Below are 25,403 nucleotides of genomic sequence, written 5' to 3' on the forward strand. Positions count from 1 at the left end.
AGCGTATTTTAGATGCCACGCAATGAGATCTCCTAAAATGACGGCTCGACACTATTCATCATCATCATCATCAGCCTGACTATACCCACTGCAGGGCGAAGGCCTCTCCCATAACTTAACCCGGTTCTGTGCTAGCTGCATCTACTTGACCCCTACGAACTTCTTAATCTCATTCGCCCACCTAACTTTCTGCCGCCCTCTGCTACGCTTTCCTTCCCTTGGAATCCAGTTTGTTACCCTAAGCGACCATCGGTTATCCTCTCTTCGCACTACATGTCCTGCCCATGTCCAATTCTTCTTCTTAATTTCCACTAGAATGTCGGTAAATTGAGTTATTTCTCTGACCCACTGTGCACGCTTCCTATCTCTTAATGTTGCCCCTACCATTTTTCGTTCCACAGCCCTCTGGGTTGTCCTCAACTATTACCCTGCCGTTATTCTATACGAAAGCGCTGCGCCGCTGGACTTGGTAGGGCCAGAAGGACACGCATCGTTTGAGAGATCTCACTGTCTACCACTGCTCCAAAAAAATGCCGGACAGTTCCGTTCAAATGAGCCTCAGGCTCCGAAGCTACCACTATCGGACTTTCTGACCTCTTGGAACCTCGGCAGAAAGATGTAGAAAGTATTTCCTCCTTCTGCATATTTTACGAATTCGAAGTCGGAAATAGAAATTGAAACGCGAAGAAGGTGGTCCAAATCGTATCGTCATCATCAATTACCGTTACCGCCGAAACTGACGTCACTGTTTCCATAAAGAATGATTTTCTATACCGATGCCTCGAAGGTTCACTCTGCTCTTGCTGCTCGACGGGATTCCCACTCACTCCCTGGCCCCTGTAACAGAATTTCCAGACTTTGCCAATATGCGGCACATAACAATCCTTCGGCGCAGATAGGAACAATGGCAGCAGCCGCATCGCTATTTCCCCTGTTGCATAAACAGTATATCGATCGGACTGGCTGCTTCGCTTTCGCTTGCCCGATGACGAGCCCGAACAAGCGACGGAGTCTCATTCGCCGAGACCAAGGCCATCGCTACAGACGTTGAGCAGTCAGACGACGATGGGTGAAAAAAAAAAAAAAAAAAAAAAAGAAAAAAGAAACGTCACATCCTCTCGCACTTTTTCGATCAAGGGGGAGGCGTTAGCGCCTTTGGCTCCATCCCTTTGTTTTGCAGATATTTTTTTTTTTTGTGAGTGGAGACGCCGCTGAAAACAAATTGTAAGCAAACATCAAAATTGGTCCAATTTAGAAACGTGCCCAACAACCGCTACGCACGCATGCGCACCCCCACGCTCGCAAGCACAACCATGAAACTAAAGTACACTGGCTCCCGTGCTTCTTTTTTCTTTTATGTCAATGATGCACAAAGCGAGGTACATACGATCGAAAACTTGTCGTCGAAGCCTTAAATAAGAAATGAATTTTTTTTTTCTTTTCTTTACACCTGCTGCTGAAAAAAATTAAAACGAAAAAAAAAAAAAAAAGTCTATTTGGCACGCATTCAGTGACGTCTCTATAAACGAACTGGGTATTTCGTTCGCGCTGTGTTCTCCTTTCCTTAGTTCGTTCGGCAAACGCGGAAAGCCGCCGACACATCGGAGCACAGGTGACTGTGAAAACAAGGTGCGATGAGAGTTGCGCGTTCGCAAAGCGGATAATATGAACGCAAAGCACGCTACGCATAAAGGTGAACTGCGACCCACTGTATAAGGCTTACAACAGTTTACACCCAACGGCACGCGCCGTTCGGATACACGGCGCGATGGATGGTAGAATTTAGCAGCATGCTGTACACGGCCATCTGACAGCCGGCATTTTCCCACGTCATGGCGAACAAGTGGCATACACGGCCATGGGAATGAGCGAACGTAAACAGTCCGAGGATATTTTTTGATGCGGTAGCTTGAGCTCGCAAACGAGAATACAGGGGAGTTGTACGGCGCGGCTCGTGAAAAAGATCCGCGACAGAAATAAAACTATTCTAAAAGAAGAAAGGAAGGAAGGGAAAGTAAGAAAGGGAGGAGAGGAAAGAAGAAACGAAGGAGGGGGGGATGAAGGGGGAAGAGAAGAGAGAGCTTGTGTAAAGATTAAAGAAAAATTTGCAGGAACTTCGAGGTCGGTGCAGTTATAGTCCTCTACTGGCGGCAGCTAGCTTGAAGGAATTACAGCGAATGGCATATGTCTTTTTGCCCTTATGTTGACATCGTTTGAACATGGTGGGAAAATACCCTCGAAACGTGCATTCGGTTTATTTTTCTAAAGCCCGGTGCTCGCTCGGTTTACACCAGCATCTTTACTTTTTCCAAGCATGAAATGGTTTTAGCGCCCATTCTTCGCGAACTAAGACAAACACCGTACCGAACAAAGAGCTCTATCCAAATCGTTTCTAAAAGTTTTACCTTTGTGGTATAAAGTATGAAAAAGAGTTCGAAAAAAAAAAAAAGCCTTTCCACACAGGAGCCTCAAACGATTAGTGCCCGCGCCGGTGCTGGCGGAACGTCTCCTTTTTTAGATGCCTCAGACCGCTCTCGCGTTTACGTGTCCGAATTGGTCGACTATAGGTCTTCAAAGCCATTATATTCATCATCTTCCATCCTGTCACTCTGTGCTTCCAAATGTGGCTTTCCTGCAATGCATTTCACGCCTACACTGTACACCTTTCGACAAAATGGGCTTTTGTGCGTGTGTGGAGGACTCCCTTTGAAGCAGCTGCGCACAGCAATAATAATAATAATAATAATAATAATAATAATAATAATAATAATAATAATAATAATAATAATAATAATAATAATAATAATAATAATAATAACAGTAATAATGTTAAGAACTGCGCTCAAAGGCGTACACAACGGGCGTGGAAAAAGGCCAAGCACCAGCCGCGACAGCTAAGTGGCTTTGGCGTTCACCCGCCGAATCAAAGGACGCGCGATTCCACCCCGCGCACTTCAATCCCGAAACGCTGCAACCGTGGTCCGACGGGGTAAAACAGGGTGCCTCGGTGCGCGCTCTCCCCTCAGCCGTAGGGGCGCGCATCGGGGCATTCTAGAGGAAAAACTAAAAATGCGCCTCCTAGTAATGCGCGATGTCAGCGAAGGTTAAAAGAGTCCAGGACGGTCGAAATCAAACCGGTTCCCGTCACAGCTTCAGAACGAAAAAACTGAAAAAGGTCAGCCGCGCGCTTCGCATTCGATATCGTTCGCCTTAATGAGCTTCCCACGAGTCGGAAACGAAACGGGCGAAAACGAGTCGACGGCAGCTGATAACAGCGTCAAACGCAGCGGTCCCCAGCTCTGGAGCAGCGAGGCGAGCTCGTTTACTCGGACCGACGTAGTACACACACACCATTAGACAATTGATGTCTGGAAGCGAAGGATAAAAAAAAAAAAAAAGCCCGAGGTATAAGAGTTGTGTGCCTCCCAAACGAACCTATCAAAAATAAAACGAAATCCGAGCCCCCTCTTCTCGTCTATACCTCTGTGTGTGTGCACGTGTGTGCGTGTGTGTGCACGTGTGTGTCTGTGTGTGCACGTGTGTGTGTGCGTGCGTGCGTGCGCATCGTTCGTCCGCATATGCTCCATCGACTGGCTTCGATCGCACAGTCTCCTCCGGAGGCCACGCGACACCCGAAATAGATCGCAGATGCATCGGCTACCGCCGCCGCAACGGCTGGGACAAAAACAACGAGTCTCGGCGAATCGAATCAAAACGCTACGCAAGCATTCTGCTCCGAACATTTAAGGCAAAAGCCTTTAATGGCTCATCGTTGTCAGCAAAAGCGTGACGCTTTTGCGGCACTCTGATTGGCTGAGGTGAGGATGACGTCATAGAGGTCTCGACCAATCACAGGATCGTTTGACAGGCGCTGCCAACTCGGGCCTCTCCTTTCACATGGGAGGATGATATCAGAATCGGCCTGCCAAGACCCTTGCGTTCACGTTATCCCTAAGCGACGCAGACACGCTCATACGGCTTGGTTAAAGCGGGGCTTTATATGTTGGTTGGTAGCTTACGCTATCGCGTCATACCGATTCAGGCGACCGTGTGGCACCTTTCATTAGGTGCTTCCTCGAAAGCCGCACCACACAGCCTATAGAAGCAGATGCAGTAAAACCAGTAATCAGCGAAGTTTCGAACAAAGGCTTTTGCCTTATCGCACTTTTGTGGTCCAAAGTGTCACACACATTTTCATTGAACTTCATCGTATGTTTTCCTAAATTATTCCGCAGTACCGTAGGAGTCCACTCTCGCCAGGTAAAACTGAGCCTATAGAAGGTGAGAGCAGTTTCTCAAGGGCTTATACATGGCATCTTATAAAGAAGTCCGTGAAGAGCAACGAATGCGTTTGAAATATGGCAACAGTTCTTCACTATATACACGTCGACATGCAAGGTGTTCCACTGCACAACGGTGTTCGGCTGCCCATAGGTACCGTTTATCTTTGAACACAAAAAGCTCCGCTCGAATGGAGCCCAGCCGTTGAAAATCGTACACTTTATTGATTGATTGATTGATTGATTGATTGATTGACTGATTGATTGATTGATAAACTTTATTGTGGAAAATCGGGGGTTAGGGTTAGGAAAGAGCAGTGGTCGGCGTACACTTGATGAAACGCCGATGCTCAGTAGAATGCCGCTAACACCAGGCGTGTAATCGCTTCGAGGCGTATGTATAATATCAAGAACTACAACCGAAATCGAAATAACGACTCTAAGAACGTCCAACAGTGCCTTCGTGGGACGACTGCAAACCCAGAACAGCCGCGTTCCAGTGAACATAAAGAATCAAGCGCGCTTCGATCTAAAATTGAAGTTTACAACTCGTCTTTCTCTTCACCCCGAGAAAGCGGCGCACGCAGCTCTCTCCAGGAAATGCGCGTTTCTCATCGCTGCGTTTGGAAAGGGTGGGGTTGGTAAACAAAATGCCTCCTTCCCGTTGATGCCGATCTTCTTGCGACGAGCAGCACGCACTAAAGCCACCGAACCGTAGCTCATGCATTGCGTCATTCATGTCAGCCTCCACGTTCGCCTTCACAGGTGTCTCGCATGCTGACCTTGCTCGCAAGCATAGGGTGCAAAGTGCATTTCTGTTCTGCCGTCTTATAGCCTTGAGTCAGTTTACACACAGGCCGAATTGGTCGGGAGTTCGAACCCGGGACCACGGGTGCCCTCTACACGGGCGCGTACCTATACTTAGCTATTCAAAAGCGACGGACAACAACACTTGATCGGGAAACGACGAACACGCTCGAGCGTGGCGTGTCGGCGCAGAGGGAAAAACAAGAAAAAGAAATTGTCACATAGGCTAACTACTCCCATATAAGTGGGACAAGAAGGACCACAAAAAATAAAAAAGCGCGAGAGATAACGCCAAAGCACTACTTGAAAGGACGTTCTGACACAAAACAGGTGGTGAAGAGCCCCCGGGTGCTTCGAGGACGTCTCACTGTTATGACGCCTGTAGGCGCCTCGGGGAGTTAGCATTTTGTATGTAAAGGCGGGGAGGGAAGGGGACGGAGAGGGAAGAAACAAGGAGTAAAAGAAACGTTTACCTTCTCGTCGTTCTAACGCGCACGTGCTGAATGAGTGCAAGGATGCGAGAGAGAGAGAGAGAGAGAGAGAGAGAGAGAGAGAGAGAGAGAGAGAGAGAGAGAGAGAGAGAGAGAGAGAGAGAGAGAGAGAGAGAGAGAGAGGGGATTAAGATAGCTCGACACGGGTGTAAGAGTACAGTCCACGGACGAAGATGCGTGACAGGTACCAGCTGTGCTTTTCCTTTCCTGTAAACAAACATATTTTTACATAATAAATGATTTTGTCTGGAGGCGCTCACATCTTTAACAAAGGGCAGATATAGTAACATGCGACAAACTGAGCAGGGCTCTCAAAAATACGTTTATTTAAACATTTTTCGAAATAAGAAACACATAGAACGAGAAGATAGCTACACGGTATGAAAAAGCACAGAACATGGGGAGAGGGGCGGAAGCCTCAGCTCGCAGGTCGAGTCAACGTTTCGACTAGTGACCTGTCTGCGTCTTGTCTTCTTCCTTCCCAGACGAAGAGAAGCCCACTTGCTTAATTTGCGCTCTTAAATAAAGTCTCTCTCTCTCTCTCTTTCTCTCTCTCTCTCTCTCTCTCTCTGTCGAAACGTTGACTCGACCTGCGAACTGAGACTTCCCTTCATCTACCTTTTTTCACTGCTTTTTCACATCGAAATAAGAAAGCCATATATTTATCTAGCCCTCAGGGTACATTACAGAGGGGAAGGGCAATCCACGACAATTAAAACAAACCACGAGCATAACTAATACAAAACAATACATATTTACATATTTACATATACTGTTGTCACGCAGGCCGAGGCATTACAGGAGTGGGTAGACATACAATCATTACGGTACACCAACAAGCATGCAAATGGAAAAAAAAAATACACACCAGACAGGGTTAGTCGGGTTTACAGCAATGATATGGTTACAAAGCTATGGAGAGGTCATTCTCCAGCAGAGGGCATAGTTGGTATGGTAATGAATAACATGATAAATTACGATGACGCATTCTTATGCTTGGTTCGAAATTGCGCCTCCAACATTTCCGAGTAAGATCAAACGCACGCGTTTTCTAACGACGATACGTAATTAGGCTCCCCAATTAGGCACGTTTATTAGCGGCACTAACTAATGTTACCCGCCTCGTCTGTGTCTGCAGTTCTCAATGTGAAGTTTGCGTACTAGTACCTGCCGTACAAGCGCTCGCCCACGCGATTTGGCTTAGAGTTCACTTAAATGAGGTTCTTTTAATCCGGTTGGCCTAATTGGTCTACACTTGCTGCGAACAATGCTCAGAATTTTTTTTTTACACAAGCATTTCGCAACGCGGCCATACTGTGAGTTTTTTTTTTTTTTTTTCGTTCCCGGCCGGTTCATTTGGAAGTAGTGCTCATTTCCATAAAGCATCTTTTCGGCTTCCACATTCATTACACCTAATACAACTAAACCACGCGTGCATGGTTAGAACGTTATTGTTCGCGCACAGGATTCCTCTTGGGCGAACGTATACCCATCGAAATTCGCCGCCTAAGGGGTTTCACCCGAGGCGAGTATAGTTCACAGCACGCTCGTTGCTAAGCGTCTTACCAACGAGGACAACAGGCCACCTCATCCTGAACAACGAATTTCTCGAGATATCAAGGAGAAGAAACTGGCTAAGAATTATTGGAATTGATACTCACATGCTACAACCACTCTGAGGTATGAGACAAGTAGTAGGGTACAGATGTAAATAATTTTTAGATGTATTTTTTTTTTACTCGTGTTCATATCCTTTTTCTATATATGTTTCCTCTAAATGGGATCAAGGGAACGCTATACAAATCCTGTTGAAAACCTTAAGACGGGGAAAGGAAAACAATGTGTATGAAAATAAAAACTGCACGCAAAAGACAACTCTGCCTCATTCCCTCTATTTTTCTACGAGCAGCAGCAACTGCTCAGTTGGTTGGAGTGGCCGGAAGCACCAGGTTCCGGCCACTCCACATAGTTAGGAGCCGACCCATCATTAGGATGCATGCCCCGTCTTAAGGCACTCAATACTGCTTTTTCACCACCACCACCGACGGCAAAGAACACTATTTCTATTTTCGCCGAGTTACTATTAGTCCGCCATCTCTTCCTGCCTCCTCCAAGTGGAGAGAAATGTCCCACCTGCCAGTGGGGTTTCCACCTGCGGCCTGGCCTCTCCTCCTCTCTCCACATTTGGGAGAGAGGGGGAGAAGCTGGACTAAGAAAGCCTCGGCAAAAATAAAAATCAGTACGAATATGACTCAGCAAAAACGAACCAAGGAAGCGATTACGAATACAAACAGAAAATAAATACAATCAAACTGGCATTTAATCAAACCTAGAATTTGGATATATAATCAGAATGGATTCGCGAGTGATAGAATATGGAACTAAAATTGCAACAGATCTGCTAAGGAAAGATCTCATCGCATTTAATGGACATCAATCCAACTGATTACCAATATATATATATATAATTTAATAATCTGTAAACGCTCGTTTCTCGACATGGGCGCGAGAGGGCGCTGAACAATCACAAACAAAAATTGGACAGTAACAGATGGGCAGCTAAAGTATTTAAATACCTGTACTTAAAAAGTGTTGACTCACAATGGAGGAAAAGAACTAGGAAACTAACTAGTAAGCATGTTAGTAACAAGGACGGAGAAATAAAGAGCATTAAGCAACAAGTGAAAAACACAGAAGGTAAAAATTGGATAAATTCGATGGAAAAGAAACAGAGTGTGGAAATATACCGAAAGTGGAAAATGCAGATCAGGAAGGAAGATTTCTTTGATAACTCAAGAGGCAGTGCACTACTTTTTGAAGCTAGATCAGGGTGCCTTAGAACACGCAGCTACAAAAAGAAATTTAACAATGGAGATGACGCATGTGCTGTGTGTGGAAACTCCGGTGAAACAATTGGTCATATTATACTCGAATGTAATGGTATCCATCCGGAAGTTGATGCAGGCGCAATCACTGTTCCTGAAGCTCTGGGGTTTAGAGATAACAGTGGCCAGGTGAATAAACCGGCGGTGGAAACTAGCAAAAAACGACTGGAAGATTGGTGGCTTAAAAGAAGAGAAGTGACATAATGTTAGTATTGTAGGAACAAAAATTTAATAAATAGAATGATGGTTTAGTTAACCATTCTAAATCAATAATTAAGGTATATGGAGAAAAATGAGCATGATAGCTACTGCTACCACCCCGTTTCAAAGGGGACGCTCCTATATTCCATCCATCCATCCATCCAAAAATGAGAATGATAGCAGCTCCTATCACCCCGTTTCAAAGCGGACACTATGTTCCATCCATCCATCCACGGCGGGGAGAAATGTAGGAAGCGAGTCGGCTGTTTACTTTATCCCGACACTTGATGACGTCCACCACGGCAAGAGAGAGATTACCCAAACCCGCCGCGCTTGGGAGAAAACGCAACGGTCGTATCCGCAGCGCCGTTGAGACAACAGCAGCACGAGCGCTTCCTTTCCGTAGTACGATATCCTTTTCTTTTTAGTTTTTCCCCCCTGTCTGCGTTTCGTTCGCTTCTCGCGTTTCTCACGCTTGGCGGGGAAAAGCCCGGCGCGGCCCGGTTTACTCCGGAACCACGCGGTCCGGCTAGGGGTCAACGCAGCTACCACGGACGGCCCCCCGTAAATTAGGGCAGCTGGGCAAGACCGCAGCGCGCGGCGCCGCGGGGACGGCGACATGCCGCCGGATTATCCGCGCCATTCTGCTCACCCGTGCGTTGCACACTTTATCTGCATTAGGACGCAGAGCTAGCGTCCTATAGATGTAAAAACACGTTCGTAATCACCACCTGTGCTGCACTCTCTGCGGTCAAGGCCGTTTCTAGAGCAGCGTGGCAATAAACGCACCAGAAAACGGTGTCGCGCTTACGCTTAAAAACACAGCCTCGGCTATATAGACATTTTACCGAGAAAGTACGCGGAGAAATTGAATGGAAATGCAAGAGCAACTGACAAAAATGCATTTTTTTAAATAACGTTGTTATTTGCCTCAGGGCATAATCGAATATGTAAAAATAATTTTTTACATATTTACAAATTTTACATTTTACATATTTTACAAATGTACAAAAGAAATACAAAATACATTTATTTAAGTTTACAAATTTAAATAAATGCATTTTGTTTTTGTTTTTCGTTATTACGAGGCGAACTGTTACCAGAGATGTTCGAGAAGTTAACTTCAACTCGTTCCAATTAGGCGAATTAACTAGCACTCTTTACGTTCAAATTACACGCTGGAATATCCCCACTCCCGGAAGCACGTATATGTCGCTCATCGATACAGTCCACAGCATGGCGGCTGCTCGCTTCCGGCCACCTAAGCACTACGTAAACAACCATTGCGCGCAGTCGTAGCAGAGTCCCGCCCCCCGAATGGTGGGAATCATGGCCGTTGCACAAAAGGAAGGCAACGGTGCGAAAAGTAGGCTATCTGCGTCCCACGAAATGCTAGCAGCGCGGTGCACTGCTGGTATCGCGATCAAGAGCTGCCCTCACTGTTATAGGAGTGCGCGCAAAAAGCACAGTGCAGCGGCTCGGTCACGACTTGCACTACCTAAGGTGGCCACTATAACGATCAATACATTACGGGGAACTGTATTTCGCGCTTTTATTTGAGCAGCCTGCAATTCCATCACATATAACAATGAATAATAGTTACGGGAGGGCTCGGCTTGTTGGAAACGTTCGTGGTGCTGTGCATGACAAGACATCTTGCCGCTGCATTTTGCTCAATGGCGTTGAGCACCGTAATAGAACAGAATAAAACACAACAAAATATATAACAGCAGAACAAAATATGATATATAAGAATGGAACACAACAGAACGAATAAATGCTAGAGACACAGTCTATTGGGACTTCTGCGTCATACTTACTTCTAACTGCTTCAGATAAAAGTATAAGCGGCGCAGTCCAAGCAGCATCTACAAAAGTCACGTCGGAGGCGAATTCCTCTTCGCCGCGCAGATCCACGACAGCGCACACGCAGGCGACGCGGGTTGTTCGCTATCAGAGCTTTACGTGACTACCGCGCAGCCACAACCCCTCGGGGCTCTCAGAGTACGGTCGACTATACAAGTCTCCTCGCTAAGCCCGCTTGCATTTTCACTTTCTGCTGTGCTGTTAGCCGGTCTTTCTGCAGCGTCGCACGTACAACACTCAAGCTGATCAGGCTGTTAACCAGACGTTTCCGTGTTTCCTCTTGGCTATAAGTCGTAGTAACCGTCATCCCGCCAACTACACATCAGCCGCAGCTCTTGGCCAGACGAGCGGAAATCGCGCTGCCGCGGAACACACACACACATTCTCTCTCTCTTTTTGCCGCGGGCTCAACTTCCGGAAACACGACCGCGCAGAGGCAGACATAAAGACGCGTCTCGTCCGTAAAGAGATAACGAACGTTTCCCTAATGCTGTGAAAGCAGGATAAATTTGTCCCCATTTACTTCTCTTCCTTCGCGCGCTGAAACAAGCGACATCGGCGAACACGGAATGTGCGTCAGGATTTCCGGGTGCGTTGACGATCCTCTTTTCGTTAGCTTTTCCTCTGTGGAGTAATCTCTCTCTCCAAAGCAGTGGACACAGAACTAAGCGTAACCTCACACAGACCAGTTGCACTATAGCGCGAAGGCACCGCGCGATCAAAAAGAAGACAAGAAGTTTGTTTAATTTTCCACAGTAGACTAGGAAAAGTTACATTCGACAGCTGCTTGAGGTAGGATGCCGCTTTTAGGGGGGGGGGGGGGGGGGGGGACAAATAATATCAAACACAAAGAAGAATTTAGTGGTCTATACTAAAGGTGCCTGGTTCTGCATTCCAATAAGAAAGTTCAAATACACGAATTGTTTGTATTGTCAAAAAGTGTACTAAATACACTTCCGACACCAGCAATCATAACTGTTATTATATACCTCGCCACAACTAAAATTTATTTTGTCGTTATATGAATAAATATGGCAGCTGTGCAATGAACCAATATAATTACGATATCATCAATTGTCGTTTGCTAATGACATAATTCCCGAAAACATTGCTTTTCAATAAGGAATGTTTTTTAAAACAAATGTATCAATAATAACAGTTATCGTAAAATTCCATTTTTCGTAGTTAATTGCATAGCCCGATATATGAAGACTACGTTTGTAAAGTTTCATTAAAATAAATATCAGGGAAAACCTCTACAAATGCTCGCATAAGCTGATGTGGCTTAAAACTGAATTTTGAGATAAAAGAATAAAGAGAGATTATATGGCTGTATATATCATATAGCAGTGTCCAAGAGGGTTAAAACCCACTACATCTATAGCCAAGGTCCCCCTTTATCTTTTCTTTACTTCTTTTTGTCTGTGCATCTGCTCGCGTTTTTTTTTTTTTTTTTTCTCCTTCGGGTTCCTTGCGGCATCGTAAATATTAAGAAAAAATAAAGCAAGACAACTATCACGGGAAATTGTTTTTTTACACGTGGAAAATGCTCAGAGGTCTGCAAACTCGGCTATCTTCGGAATGATTTTATTCTAGAGTGTAATTTTTTGCAATAATTTAAAAATGATTATATAAATTAATGGAATAAAATTTAAAATTAAAATCATCCCAAAGGTCTATCAAATTTAAACCTACATGGTAAAAATGCCATGCGTCCCTCTTGTGAGCGTTTTTGTTGTCGCATTGTTGAATGCAAGCAAAAATATCCATACATGCTTAGAAACAATTGTTATGATTAGAAATTAAAATATTAGGATGGAAAAAATGCAATACCACGAAAACTCTAAAAATATTGTGGTATGTGGGAACCGAGTTTGGCTTTGCAAAATGCACAGGGAATTACAAATTTGGTTGTATCTCTGGAACGAATCTAGTTGGAAGAATATTTTTTTTGCTAATCAAAGAGAAATGATTCTGTAATTTAATAAAATAAAATTTTGATTTTTTTTTTTTTTCAAAATAAGTTTTCAAAGTGACCTCCTGCTTTAATATGCACAAATCAGAATAAAACTGAAGAAGATTAGCAGATTTTATTTCTGAATTTATAACGGTTTCGTCGTCATTTTTTCATCGCATAAAAAGGACCGGAACTACGGATGTAAATCGACGTTCGCTTCTTTGATTCCCGCAAAGTTAAACTGCCCGCGCACCTACCCCAGTTCTCGGACAACACGAAACTAATGCTATCTACATTATGCATCTTGGCTACTTTTAACCAACTAGTTGAGAGAAAACAAACAGCGGATTGGTGTACTTTCTTTCTTCCTTGCGCATCTCCAAACTGACAGACAAGGCAAATTTGAATGCATCTACTATTCTGTTGGCTTGACAAGTAGCGTGAACTGCGTCGCAAGACTGCGAGGCGAGTCGGAAAAACCGCTCGCGGGTAAACGTGGAAAGCGCCTCTGCCTTACGTCCGTGTTACAGGCTCTACACGTCGCAGCGACGAGCTCTGTATAAGCATTCTAGAGGGAAGTCCTACGCGTCCCGGTGACAGGTTCTACAAGTCCCCGTGACGGGCTCTGTACAAGTCCCCGTAACGGGCTCTGTACAAGTCCCCGTGACGGGCTCTGTACAAGTCCCCGTGACGGGCTTTATACAAGTCCCCGTGACGGGCTCTATACAAGTCCCCGTGACGGGCTCTATACAAGTCCCCGTGACGGGCTCTATACAAGTCCCCGTGACGGGCTCTATACAAGTCCCCGTGACGGGCTCTATGAAGTCCCCGTGACGGGATCTATACAAGTCGCCGTGACGGGCTCTATACAAGTCCCCATGACGGGCCCTATACAAGTCCCCATGACGGGCCCTATACAGGTCCCCATGACGGGCTCTATACAAGTCTCCGTGACGGGCTCTACATGTTCTAGTGACAAGTCATGCAGGTCATGAAACCGCGGAAACATCACTATAAGTCCCCGTGAAAGGCTCTAGATGTTCGAGTGACCGATCCTAAAGGTCATGAAACAGCGGGGGCGTCACAATGTACATGTTTAGCTTAATCCATGCTATCGAAAAGGCTCGAAAACCCGCGAATGCGAGAGCCCATCTAATATACTGAAAAAAAAAAAAATTCCCCAGCAGTTATCGACTCTCTTCCTACCCTCGTCCCGTTAATTTTGGCGCATTGCGGGTAATTACCAGCAGCCAGCAGTTAAGCGAGACTGAAACTGCAGGCTTCTTCAGTTCCCTTTCACGAAGAGAGCTCTTTTGTTGCTAGCCGCAGTGAACTGGCAACAGTGCGCCGAAGTTCATCGATTTCGCACAAAAGCTCTTTGTAAAGGGATTAATTCTCGCAAGAAAAGAGCCCAATGAGGATCTTCCTTTGTGTAGCAGCACGGAAACGCCGCCTTCCCAGTGCACTGCAGTGCGTCTTGCCGCCGCGCACGAGTGGGTACACCGAGCTCAGCAGTCGCACTCTCTCTCCGCTCCATTCTATAACGGCGCGTGCGTCAGTTCCCTTCGCCATTAGCGGCAGCTGTATCGATCTGCCATCAGAATGCCGGAAGTCGGCGTGCACGCTCGCACGGGAGCTTCAATAATTGAAACTCCCGCGAGGGAGCGGAGGGAGGCAGTTATAAAATACTGCCGCATGCACTCCCTATAGTAACATGCTCCCAGAAAGCAGTTCCCGCAAGGCCATCGCGGGGGATAAGACGACGGATGATGATTCGAAAAATGAAGACAGGATAATGACGTTCGAAGTGTATGGCGGTAGCGAACACGCGATGCAGTTTATGCAATGTCGATTGCAGATTAAAGGGCATACGTTACGGAAAGAAAAACCGCCCACGTTTCGCCAGCGCTTCATGCAGGCATACTGACTATTGATTTAAAAGATAAAGGCTTCATCAATCGAATGATGCGAAAGCACACGAAATAGTATACTCAAAGCGACAAAAGAAAGAAAATAAAAGCAGGGAACAGCCAGCGAAGCTATAAAAAAAAAGATAAATAAAATAAATAAATAAATGAATAAATAACGCACAGCGTGAAGCGTATACTGATTTCTACAGCAACCAGACAGGTGTGGTCATGTGTCGAGCACAGCTTTTTGGAGAACGAGAGAAAGAGCCAATGGTTTGAGACGAAAAGGTCTGCCATCTTCTCTGCCTCCTCCCAGGCACTCTCCATCTGCTGCGCCCCAGGGTTCGCCGGTTCGATTCCCTTTCCACACTGATGGAGACACCGGAGATGTAACCCGTGCGTATGCTAACATTTTCGGCGGACGTTAGGTAAGCCACACGGGTGGCCGAGGTTTAATCCTTCCGCTGCGGCGAAGTCACAATATTACCTTGGAGCCTGAAATTAATTAGCATGAACCACTGACCGCACGGTCAAGATCTCGTAAAGTAACACGGCAGCCTAAATTCACTCCTGACATCTGAAAGCTCTCGATCCTAGCCGCAGCAGGCGTGTTTAGATGGAGGCAAAACTCCAAGGCGGACATGTACTGTGTCAGGGCGAAATTTCCGAAGCCTTTTTTCTACGCATGAGGGACGTCCCCAAGAGGTATTGGTTATGCATGATTAATACCTCTTGGGGACGTTGAATTCTGGACGAACCTGGATCTGAACGTTCCCATGCCCTTCATCACCCAACGTGTGTATTTGCCCAAGGAAACATACCAGTGGAGAGGTTCACCTTCTATAGATCATGAAGGGGCAATGCACTCAGGCACAGGCACTTTCAAAGTCATAGTTATATCGCGGCTGCACCCACGTGCCATTAACATGGAAAACAAGGAAGACATCAGCGTTTGCCTGCCTACTGAATAACGATAACATCGCAACAGATGGAAAATACCTAGATGAAAGGAAAAAGATGGAAAATTTATCAGTAAAAAAAAAAATCGTGTAAGGCCCCTCCTGCATCGTCCAGAGTCCTTGTTGTATATAGCTGTTGTTCCACAAATGCAACGCTTCCCTAAACGTTTTACGAAAATTCGCTGATGCGCTAAGGTGTGACTACGGTCAGAGCTATACACGAGTCAGAGATGGAAGAGAGTGTACACGCGCCATCTATATAGCATACCTCGAAGTTGAACACGACGGATAGCAAGTATGTCAAGAACAGCACGAAATCCTGCACTGTTCTAGCTGTCGCGGGCACACTTTACTGTACTGCATACGTTCCCCTCGGACACAGTGCCAGCAGAGGCAAGCTGTACAGCCTGGCAGCCATCCTAAAGGCGCCGCGTATCGCGCAATATTTCGCTCTTTCCATTCATCTGGAGCTGCAGAAGAAGACCTCAATAGCAGCTAGAGCACCGCCTCGGGACGAAAAATAAAATAATACGAATATCACGCAGCCAACTTTCCTCGGAAAAAAAAAAAATAAAACTGCGCGCATATACTATACATCGCCTCCTCCGAATATAACTTCACCTTTTTCTTCCTCTTCATGCCTGTGAGCTTCTCTCACGGGCCCTCTATGCTGAGTTTCGTCGGGTGACACAAAGCCTTGCGGTGTCGGCAATGGCACCCCCTACAGTCTGCCTCAAAGAAACGCGAAAGAACGTGATGGGCAGGAGAGCGAACTGGGAAGATGAGGGTAAGAATAAAGGTCCGCGAACCTCGTATCGCCTGTCCAGCTTGCGTAATTACTAAGGTTTCGGCAGCGCGCCGCGGCCGCGACCCTCGAAGAGAGCGAGCGCGTCGGGCTTCCCCGAGGAAGACTCCGGTGGTCGGAGAGTGGGGCGAATCCAGATCGAGTTTTTTTCCCGGAATAAAACATCGACCGTTCGAGGTCAATGTCCGTCCACGTTTAAGGTCTTTCGTCAGGAGTTAACGCTGTCCGTTCTGCGGAGAGCTTGACAGGCCGATTCACACGACGGACGGAAGCACTGCTCCTTGCAGTCCGCCACCGCAGGGGAAAATGGCAGGCGACGGCATTCCAAGCCAACTACGCATCATTGCTGACAGGGGTGCCTCGATGGCAAGGGTGGCGAGAGCATCGACGCACTTTATTGGATGGGATGGATGGATAAGGCCGAACCCTTTGAATCGGGCGTCGGCGTCACAGGCCGCCTAGCCGATAGTAATAAAGTTTGTACCTATTCTTGCCTTGATTTCAGCCACCAATCAGCTAACCTTCGTTTGGTTATTTCTACCCTTTTAAAGTCTATTTTTCCTTCACTATTCTTAGACCCCAATGTTTTGGCTAAATCTGCCCCATTGCCTTGAACTATAAGGGCGGAGCCTTTTACAGGAAATTAAGTGTTCAGCCGTTTCCTCATCATTTCCACACGCACCACAGCGTTTCTATTTCTTGGTACTTGACTCGGCACTTTTAATCCGCAGTACCCCGGTCCTAGCCTCGAACAACAATGAGCTGCCTCTAGAATTATCGTAAATGTTTTCTTTGGCTATTTCCTGCTTGAAAGTTCTGTACATTTCCAATGCTGATTTGGTCTCCATGCCTGTTTTCCACAGACCCCTCTCTGTTTCTTTAACCTTTTTCGTAATTGATAATTCCTGGCTGGTCCCCTTCTCCATCTTGTGTCAAAATTCCTCATGTAGAGTTAGCTGGAGACTTTCCTAGTCCACCGCTTTTCTCACATTTTTATCAATCGTTGCTCAAACGCTATCTTGTTGCCAGCTTTCCTGCTCTCAAATGAAGACCATCCCAGGTCACCCTGCACACCGTGGTTTGCCGTATTCCCATGAGCTCCCAAAGCAAGCCTACCTACCCCGCGCTGCTTAATTTCCAACCGTGCTCGGACCTCTGATCTCATACAAACGACTGCACTGGAAAAAGTCAAGGAACCATTACCCCTTTCCAAATCCATCGCACCAATTCATACCTATTGTAACTCCACAGTGCCCTGTTTTTCATGACGGCTGTGTTTCTGCTTCCCTTAGCTGCTACATATTTTTCATGCTCCGTTAAATATTCAGTTCCATTGTTGACACTACAAAAGCGCCCCCACTAGGTTAAGAAAGAAACGAACATACCATTGTTGCCTCACTTAGAACATGTACTTCTGCTGTAAAAATAGCAGGCAACCCCCATATTTTGACAAGGGAAACACGCGCGCCAGTTTTTAGCTTGCGAGGCTGCGCCGTCCGTGGACGAGGCGGAGCCAGTGACGTCGCCTCACGTGGTGCTCGTCCACTCGCGGACTCCATCGATTCCATCCTTCGTGTGAATCGGCCTTACGTGCAGTCCATACAGTGCTCACGAGAACGCAAATGAATCAGTATTATCACACAGAATGCGCAGAAAACAGCGGTAGTTTCGCGAAAACATGCTTCATTAGTAATCAGACATTTAATGCAGATAAAGAATGCCACATAAATGCATTTAGTCACTATTCAGACAGAAATAATTAACAAAAATAGACATCCGTCACTCATGAGTCATATTCCCAATGAGCATGCATAGACGCGAGATAAGCTGTACCAGTCATTTGTTGTTCTACAAGCGAGTTTACAGCGCCTAACATGAATGGCGAAAAGGCACTAAAATGTGCGACATAGCGCCCACCACTGTCGGTGCAATGAAATCAGCAGCATGCACAACACGTGATGTCATTGCATAGAAAAGCGCTCTGAAGAGCTCAGCAACGCATACAACGAACACCATCACAACCTATGCACAGCGATAGACAACGAAAATAAATATGCGATATAAAATAAACCATCACATAACTAACAGAAAGAACGAAATGTGCTCAGGAAATCTAAACCATTATATAACATTAGGTTGCATTACTGATTAATAAATGTATAATAAAACTTTAGAGAGAGCATCACGCTGCTGCATAACTGAACACCGCCTGGCACGCCCACGTTGCTTATATATACGTATCAGGAATTGTGAGTATGAGCGTTCTGTGGCAAGAGCGATCGTGAGCAATTATAGCTCCGCAAAACACGATCCTCACAAGGAGCAGAATTCACGCGGAAACGTCGTTGGAAAGACACTCCGAAAAATGAAAAAGAGGCATACAACAAACACGATCAGCGCTTTCAGCGACTTATTCCCGGCTCCGCTGCATGGCACGCGAAGATCGAACGCGTATAGCAGAGCCTCAATACGCACAGACCACTTTCGCCAGGTCATTATCTGCACAACTCGTTTACACTGTCATCCTACATTTACACAGCAACCATCAAGAAGAATAGAAGACGTACGTGGACACTACAAAACCAACTGAGCCGACCGATGAGCCACTCCCCAAGCAAGCGCTGCAGGAAAGATCTGCTGAACGACGATGCTCTGCATACGCTCGCGAAACATGGCCAAACAGAAGAGGCGGCAACCTCTGCAAAGCTCTATATATGGTCCACGGCAGCCAAGGCAGCAGACCGTATACTGGACAATGGGCTAGGGGAACAGCTGCTCAGCGGGTAAGTCTTGGCCCGAATTTCCCACAGCGTAGCCTTCCACCGAGTCCGAAGCTGAACTATCAGTGATTAATTAAACCAGCTCTGCGCGCACCACTTGTCCAGCCATGATGACAGAACAATTTCTATATACATACAGTATACGGAGCAGATACGTATACATACACGTGAATAACGGCGGTAACGCCAAGAAGCAGGCGCGTTCCCGCCAAACTCGTCTCCATCGATCTCTTCCGCTGAAACAAATCACGCGTAAATATCGATAACCAGCGACTTCCGAAAGAAACCAAGCTCTTCTCAAAAAACGGCGAGTCAGTCGGCTCACAAAAAGGAGAAAGACTATACCGTGTATAACTCGGGGGACGGAGAGAAATATATACCTTGCGAGATGCGTGTCGCCGCAATCAGGCACAAAGCTGGGAACTGCTGTTACGGGGAAAAGCCACTCACCTGCAAACAAAGAGAAAAGAAAGGGAACAGTAAGAGTTTCGTACAGGCTTAAACAACGAGTTGCAAAAGTTGTATGCACGCAGTGTAGCACACACTCAGGTTTGTAGTTTGACCAGGTTATGCGGTACAGCAGCATAATGCACGCGTGCCTGGATGGCTGGAGGAACGCCAGCCATCCAGGCACGCGAGCAGCAGCTGGTCCTGACAGCGGGTCGTCGATTATACGTTTCTCTGCGCGAAGCCGAAGGCAAGACTAGAAATAAAGATGCGCACTGAATAACGCCAGCATTCCGGGGCGACGTGTAGTTCAGTGGACAGAATTTCTCGGAATGAGGAAAAAGAAGAGACAGCCAAGAAACAATAGAAATAATAAACAAAATCAAGAGGAAGTTAAAACTCTACCCTAAAGTCAACACGCTGCGAGATGCTTCTCCACTGAGAAATAAGCTGCTTAAAAATTAATTAAAAATCGAAATGAATCATCCTGTCACATTCACTTTTTTTATTTTCACCCGTTTCAACTTGTTCTACACAAAAATACCCCACGAGACTGAATAAGAAAAAAGAAAACAATTTCAGGACTGCGCTTAAGTCTGTTTAATTTAAATTAATTTCATTTAATTTGAATTAATTTTTTCCTCCTCTTGCTCCTCCTCCTCAAGTCTTCCTAAGAGTGGAAATGGCGACTTTACAGTACTGTTTTCACTAACTGCATCGTCATTGCCATCCCTACCATCATCATCACTATCGCTACTATCATCATGATCAACTAAATAGGCCGTCACATATCATCGCTACCACCATCGTTAGCACTATCGTTAACTGCAGCGTCTTTATCATCGCTACTATCATCATTATGATCATCACTAACTGCATTTGTCATTGCTACTATCAACCTCACGCTAGACACGGAGAATTACGATTATCAGTGGTTCTATTCACGGTGGAGACACAGGTGTGTGTGTGTGTGTGTGTGTGTGTGTGTGTGTGTGTGTGTGTGTGTGTGTGTGTGTGTGTGTGTGTGTGTGTGTGTGTGTGTGTGTGTGTGTGTGTGTGTGTGTGTGTGTGTGTGTGTGTGTGTGTGTGTGTGTGTGTGTGTGTGTGTGTGTGTGTGTGTGTGTGTGTGTGTGTGTGTGTGTGTGTGTGTGTGTGTGTGTGTGTGTGTGTGTGTGTGTGTGTGTGTGTGTGTGTGTGTGTGTGTGTGTGTGTGTGTGTGTGTGTGTGTGTGTGTGTGTGTGTGTGTGTGTGTGTGTGTGTGTGTGTGTGTGTGTGTGTGTGTGTGTGTGTGTGTGTGTGTGTGTGTGTGTGTGTGTGTGTGTGTGTGTGTGTGTGTGTGTGTGTGTGTGTGTGTGTGTGTGTGTGTGTGTGTGTGTGTGTGTGTGTGTGTGTGTGTGTGTGTGTGTGTGTGTGTGTGTGTGTGTGTGTGTGTGTGTGTGTGTGTGTGTGTGTGTGTGTGTGTGTGTGTGTGTGTGTGTGTGTGTGTGTGTGTGTGTGTGTGTGTGTGTGTGTGTGTGTGTGTGTGTGTGTGTGTGTGTGTGTGTGTGTGTGTGTGTGCGTGTGCGCGCGCGCGCGCGCGCGCGCGCGAACGTTTCAGTAACCCATGAGTCAATAAACGCTTTCCTTTACACTGAGTGAAACGAGATGGTGACAAGGCCGTAGGCAACAAACGAGGATTCTGGCTTGCAACGAAATAAACTATTTGGGCTGCCCCCCCCCCCCCCCCCTCCCATATTTCCCTCCTCCCCGATAGCGTACTCGTACTCTAGGCCGTCAAACTACGAATACCCGCTGCATTCGGCAGCGATCAATTTTAGTTTGGTGAAGAAGCTAGGGAAACTAGCCAAAAGGAAACTGGCAAAGTCTGCAACAATACGGAAACAAATGTACTTGGCTGCAGCCATTCCGGACAAATCAAGGCGGATCCTGCGCTACAAGAGAAAGTGATACAAAGTCCGTCTCGCGACACCGAGCGTGAACAAAGAGCACAAGATCGTTCCGTGCGCTACAGTCAACGGCGATAAGGCCGCATGCCGGCTGCTGCTGGAAAAATCAAATAAATATTTCACTGGTTCACGGCAGTATAGTAGTTGTTTCTATGTTTGTTGCTTCCCTGCTCTATGCGTCTGCGTACCACTGTTGCAAGTAACGTGTGTACACCGTGTTTAGTACATCTTTCTTGCGCGCTGCCGAAGAAAAAAAAAATACTTCTACGCTAAATTTGTTTTCAAGTAAAGCCTTGTCAACTTCTTAGAATGCTTGCTGAAGTTTTGATTATGCCTCCCTCCCACCATGAAACGGTCATTTGGGCCTTTAGGGAACAAATGAAGGTAAACGAATTCCTCATATAAAAGAATTCATCGCTTGCTGATGCAGCAGCGCGCCCGCTAAAATACCCATTTCTTTCACCCAGAGAGTAGAGCTTCGGAAGCGTATGATGATGCTATAGCAGACCGGAATTTCTCGCAGCTGGTACTCGGTCTATTGTGTTTCCATGAATGAGTTGGGAAATAAAATGTGTGCAATAGTGCAAGACAATAGAGAGAAATATAAACGTTAAATACGCTGTCTGCTAAAGTATAGGCGATACGCGGAACATTACGCGGTAAAATAGCGGTAGCCCACTGAGCGAGAGCTCAGGACATTATTTCCATTTAATTATCATTTTTATTTTCTGATCGTGCCTCAAGCTTTGCGGAAAGTTTTTACTTGAGCAAACACTTAATTCCGTTTAAAACCACGACGTTGTTGCCATAGCTAAATCCACAGAGATGAGAACGCAAGATGTAGAACGTGCGGCATCATCATCATCATCATACTGAAACGTTGTAGCGGTTTCTATCGTCTTTCAGGCATAGGGGCCATGAATACATAGCCCAAACTCAACAGCCTACCTGCCTTATCACCGGAATTATTTATATATGCCTGCCGCCTTAGCGAAGCTTCTGTGGCCGGTTTCGGTCCTCAGTTCTGGCCTCAATTATTTTTTCCTCATTATTATTTTTTTTTTACCTTCACTAGCACATATAAGCCTTAGTGGCACTTGCAGTTGTCAGCTGGAAGACATTACAGTTATAGCGTCGGTATATCTCGATAGCATTATCGCATTTTTCAAGCGTACTTCGCCTCAAACGGTCGCTCATCAAAATGCTCCTGGCTTCGTAAGCGAAGTACGACGTAACTCATGCGTATACGGTCAACGTGCAAATATGCCTCAAAAAGAGTGGAAAAATCGATCAGGAAATCGAAAACGTCCTTAAATAGCATCTTCGAAAGAGAAACACTTCTCTCGCTGATACATATGTAGTCTTTTCCTGGCAGCTATACAGATAACGGCGAGCAGTGAGCGGCCAGCCGTTGATTCCGGTAGATTATATACATTGGGACCGACCTCGCCTCAGTATATCCCACACGCAGCAGTAGGCGCCACGTGCGACGCTATTGTTCTCAATTCAACAGGAGCGGAGGCGGGAACACACACTCCTCTCGAGAGTTAAACATCGCGGATCGCCACCCATTGTCTTCGCTCTGTTTTCTCATTACAGAGCGAGGGCATGGTTCGGGAGCGAATCGATACAAACGTGAAAACATTTACATTGGACAACGCGCGCCAGGTGTACCGAAAGAGGCGCCAGGCTTTAGGTACCAAAGGGTGTGATTAGAGCGCGTTATCCGGAGCGGAGAAGGGAACAGAAACTTGGCTGACGATTACGATACTCGGTATAATGCGTAACTTGAACGCAGCTATATCCGGGTATTTCGGTACTGCGACATGCTGAGGTAAATATTCTGAGAAAGACGTGTGCACACAGCTACATGTGGAGTTAGAGCCTACTCTATATATCTTTCCACACACAACCATCCTTCAACTGACCACATATTAGAGAGATTTAGCACACCGTGATCCGTGATCCGCTACCGTGATCCGCCACCGTGCGTTTCATTGCGCATGCCCAGATCACTTCCATGCCGATAGATGGCGCCACATACTTGATGTCAGCGCACTGACCTGGCGCATCGGAACCAATCAGCTTGTACGCCCCGCCCACGAGCGGTAGAGTGTCACGGTGGCGGATCGCGGATCACGGTATGCTAAATCTCTCTATTATTGCGATAGCAATACTGCGCCAGGTTTCGAGCCGTCGCGTGGCCCCGGCGGAGGCCACGCTTGACCTTGAACAGCCGAAAGAGAAGACTGGTAACTGGAGCGAAAGAAGAAGGCTGGTAACTTACGCTCTCGCGCCATGCCCTTAAAGGGTGAACATAAGTGTCCCCAATAATGCAGCACCTTACACTGATAGGGCGTGATAGGGGAATAATGTAGCAGCAAAAGAAGCTTCCGCCGTTGCTATCGCAATTCAACTAGGCTTAACCAGAGTTCAACCACAACAAATGTTTCTTTCTTTAGTTACTAACTGGTAGAGAAGGTGCTCATGAAGAGGTGCTCGCCTCGAGCGGCGCGCGGACACGTTAAAACACCGCTCTAAATTTGTGCACTTATTATACGAGTATGGCACGTCATCTCAAACGTACCCAGCACACAGTCGTAAGCTGCGAGATTACATGAAAACCACTCGCCATAGATATAAAGCCCCATTTGTAACCAAACCCTCCGCACGTCTCTGTCTATAGAACTTTATAGAGAAAGAAAATTCAAATCGTTGCGAAATCTCTGCGCTATTTTATAACGTGCTGAGTCACGTTGCATTGTATACAGTGAGTACAAACCAGAATCTTGACTACACATATAGTGCCTTACAAACTCTAGATTTTGCACTCTCTACGCTTCGTAAATTGCTAAGTCATGCTACGGCCGAGCGATCGGTGCCCAGCCAATATATCAACTGCCAACATCGATAACATGCTCGTGAGGAGAACAGTGATGTACGCTGTTTAAGTTGGCAGGCTGCACAACATAAACCTCCCGAGAAGCCACCCCAACACGCCTACGTGACCTAGGGCTTGTACGACTCGAGACCCAAGGGTGTTCGTTCGTTTTGAAGAAATATACAGCGCGAACAGATACGACGGACGAGGAAATCTTTGTTCGCGCTGTATATTTCCTCAAGACGAACATAACCCAACTAGCCCAGCCTGCCATCCTACTGCCCCAAGGGTGTTCGATTCCCGTTTTAAACGTACTCTCAGTGTTGGCAGCTTCTGTAAACTCGGCCGCGACGTTTACCGCGTGACGTCACAAAAACCGCCGACCAATCAGTGCGCGGTCATGCCATCTGACGACTACAACTTGCTAGGGTAGCGAGGATTTCAGTATAATAAAGAGAGGCGTGCTAGTTGGTTACTATCGATGGAGGCGAAAAGCAAGACGCCCGTGTGCTGTGCGATGTCAGTGCACGTTAAAGAACCCCAGGTGGTCGAAATTTCCGGAGCCCTCCACTACGGCGTCTCTCATAGTCGGACTCGATATGAGACGTTAAACCTCACAAACCAAACAAACCAAGCAAACACATCAAAAACGCATCGTGTTGGATGCAAATTCCAAGATCGTTATTAACAGTGCCCTGAAGTTGAAGTCACTGTTTCTTGTAGCGAATACGTAAGTAGAGAAAAATTTTAGAGCAACACCTCATTTTTGTATTGGTTTGAGGACAAGTAGCATTTTGTACATTCGCACCGACTTATGGCGTGTAGAGCTGATTCCGGTAAATACATTTATTACTATGTGCACTAACTTCAAGGGGATTCAGCAGCGTGACAAAATTTTCAATCAGAAAAACAAAAAATTGTTGGGAGAAGCATAGGCCTGTAGAAGATCTGAAAGTAGAGTGTTTTCGGCCCACTTCACTCCGGAAACGCCTCTTCGCTAACATGGAACCTTACCAGCTGGCGCACCGCACCACCTGTGTTTACGGATATGCCCATCGGCGTCGGCCGTGTCGCCAATACATGCGGTCGCCAGGCGTGTTCACGTGCGCGACAGTTCGTCGCGCGACACGAGATAAGAAGACGGAGCGATAAGGCTCTTGAAGTCAGCGGGGCCGCAATTAGGGCAGC

At 46.4% G+C, this 25,403-nt stretch overlaps 1 protein-coding gene across 2 annotated transcripts in view; it reads right to left on the reverse strand.

The window, feature by feature from the left end:
* LOC146176135 (uncharacterized) overlaps window positions 1–25,403 on the reverse strand; it is a 350,013-nt gene that overhangs the window by 244,582 nt on the left and 80,028 nt on the right. The gene's annotated exons all lie outside the window — the stretch shown is intronic.

The sequence above is a fragment of the Amblyomma maculatum genome, chromosome 10, assembly GCF_055883805.1.
Source record: "Amblyomma maculatum isolate TAMU_Amacu chromosome 10, ASM5588380v1, whole genome shotgun sequence".
In the NCBI taxonomy this organism is placed as follows: Eukaryota; Metazoa; Arthropoda; class Arachnida; order Ixodida; family Ixodidae; genus Amblyomma; species Amblyomma maculatum.